At 33.9% G+C, this 2,706-nt stretch overlaps 1 long non-coding RNA gene across 1 annotated transcript; it reads right to left on the bottom strand.

The window, feature by feature from the left end:
• Window positions 1-1,449: 1,449 nt before the first annotated feature.
• On the bottom strand, window positions 1,450-2,706 carry LOC121229612 (uncharacterized). Its single transcript, XR_005927395.1, has 2 exons — window positions 2,131-2,706; window positions 1,450-1,849 (listed from the first exon to the last, which is right to left on the bottom strand). It is a non-coding gene; the product is annotated as an uncharacterized lncRNA (long non-coding RNA).

Below are 2,706 nucleotides of genomic sequence, written 5' to 3'. Positions count from 1 at the left end.
ATAAAGCGGTTCATACATTTTCCTTTTTATAAAGATATTCTGACCAGCTGGCTTACTTTTCTTTTGGATTTGGATGCATATTGGTGTGAAACCCATGGTGGACGCGTTAGCAAGTGGTGGGGTTTGAGAGCTTTTGTGATATTCAAGTTTCGACAGTTTTGAGTTTTAATGATTTTAAGGTGTTAAAATTTCGGATAAAATCGAATTAATCGGTTGAATCGATTTAATTCAGTTTAAAATTAAATAATTAATTTAATTTAATTATTAATAATATAAATTATACATATTTTTAATTCAGTTAATTCGGTCAAATAAATATTATCAATTTATTTTTTTTGAAATGTTTTATACTTCTTAAAAATATATAAATTTTGATTCAATTAAATTTTTTAAAAGAAATTTAATTCGACTAATCCAGTTAAAACTAATTTTGCTCGGTTAGACATTTCTCCTCATAATTTTACATACTGGAATCAGTAAGAACCAAGGATTGGTGGAGGTGAAACATGGTTCACCCATTGAACATAGAGAGTTGCCATGGTAAAGTGGCGGGGGAAGATCTGGATGTTGAGAAAAGAGAGAGCATAGATTGTGTGTTCCCCATTATTCAAATTATGAAACATTAGAGATGCCAGGTGTAAGCGTTATGTTAGTGGTAGGGTCACATCCGGTCTCTCCATAAGAGTAGCGATATGACCTTGTAGATCGATGACGGGTGTATTGGTAATCAATCTTTGAAAGATCCGAACACTTCCAATAGATGTACTCTATGGTAGAGGTACGCTAAGTGGCGTAACACTCATAACTGACATGTGGAAGTATTGGCTGAGATGGTATAACAAGTGCCCCCATCTAGTTGTTTTTAAATTTTGATTAAAACTAAATTAATCGATAAAATTGATTTAATTCAGTTAATTAGTTGATTAATTAATTTAATTTAGTTAAAAATCAGTTAATAATTTTTTGGAAGTTCAGTTCAAAATTAGGTAGATAACCGGATTTAATAATTAATAATATAAATTATATGTAGTTTAATTTAGTTAATTTAGATAATTCGGTCAAATGAACATTATAAAATATAAATTTTGGTTAATTTGGTTAACCGAATGAATTAATCAAAATATTTCAGTTTGGTTACTTTTTTAAAAAAAAAATTCAGTTCAATTAACCTTAAAAAATTAAAAAATTCAGTTAATACTAATTCCGTTTGGTTAACAGTTTGAATACTCCTACCCCACGGGTGGTTATAAAGTAACCTCCATTGTTGGAGTTAGCTAGTTTTTAGGCGCGAAAAGTTTTACCATTAAGTTTTAGAAATTCAAAATTTAAAATTTGAAACATGGATTATAATTTTTGGCTAATTTTGAGTTTTGAGGATGTATGTTGTGTAATAGCCCCATTTTGCCCAGGCCCATAATTATTCAAAAAAATAATAATAAATAGTATAAATAAAAAAACAGTAAATAACGTCTAAATTTGTAACAGTTCAGCAAGTCCACCAATTACAAAATCCAAATAAATATAAAGCCCGATTGGCCTAATTTTTTTACAAGCCCGAATACAAATGTCCCAAAACAATGGCCCAAATGCAGAAAAAATAATAACCCAAATCTAAAATGGACCTTTAGCCCAATAGCCTAAATCGAAATTGACCCAAAAGGCCAAATGACTAAATTTCTTTTAGAAACCCTAAGGGTTTCTGAAGCTCCCTCGCGTCGCAGCAATGGTCTCCAGCCCTAACAGCTCGACTTTAGGGTAGGCTCACAGGGCCCAAGCAGGGTGAAGCTTCTGGAAACCCTTGCGTCGCTACCCACAAACGGTTTCTCCACGCACATCTGTTTAGCTGTACCTGCCACAAACAACAAGCCACAGCAAATACACAGCAACAACAGGGAAATAACAAAAAAAAGGAGGAAAATAGTTTTTGTAATTTGATTTTTATTTTATTCTGCTATATAAAGCCATACAATATGCTTGTATTTTTTTTACGAATGTATACGCGCACATAGCAATCAAAAACAGCAAAGAAATCGAAAGAGGTGATTTTTTTTTCTGTTTCAATATTTGGCTATTGATTTTACTTTTAAACTTTCATTTTTTCATCACCATACGAAAAAGAGAAGAGTTTACCCAAATACGACCGTGGTTTTGTCGTCGGAGTCTCTCTCTGGCGCAGAAACGGCACCAAGAGGGGGCCATGGGCCACGACGGAGGTGGAGGCGCATCCGGCGCCGATGAAACCCTCAAGCCAGCCAAAGTGGGGACAGATTGAGAGGAAAAAGGGGGAACCCTTTGTTTTTTTTTAAAAAAAAACAATGGCAAACTGATTTTTTTTAAGAAATTTTCTGCTTTTAAAGGAATGTGAAAACGGCGTCGTTTAGGGCCTGTTTCAGTGGCCTTAAAACGGTGCCATATAAGACGACTTGATTTAACCTGACCCGATACCCTTACGATCCGCGTGTTTCTGCGGTGAATGGATATTTGCGCGATTAGTCCCTCCCTTTCGCGTTGACATTTGATTAGGCCCTATTTATATTTTCTTTGTTTTTTAATTTTTCCCTGGAATTTGAGCACTATTTCAACTTAGTCCGCGCCTAAATGCCATGTTTTGGGATTTGGGACATTTGCATTTTTAGTCCTCTTTGATTTGCGCACATTGTGTTTTTGTCCTTAATTCTGTTTCAATGGTTTATTTTATTTATTAAT

This window comes from Gossypium hirsutum, chromosome A05 (assembly GCF_007990345.1).
Source record: "Gossypium hirsutum isolate 1008001.06 chromosome A05, Gossypium_hirsutum_v2.1, whole genome shotgun sequence".
NCBI classification, from domain to species: domain Eukaryota; kingdom Viridiplantae; phylum Streptophyta; class Magnoliopsida; order Malvales; family Malvaceae; genus Gossypium; species Gossypium hirsutum.
This window is presented reverse-complemented; position numbering and strand designations above follow the sequence as displayed.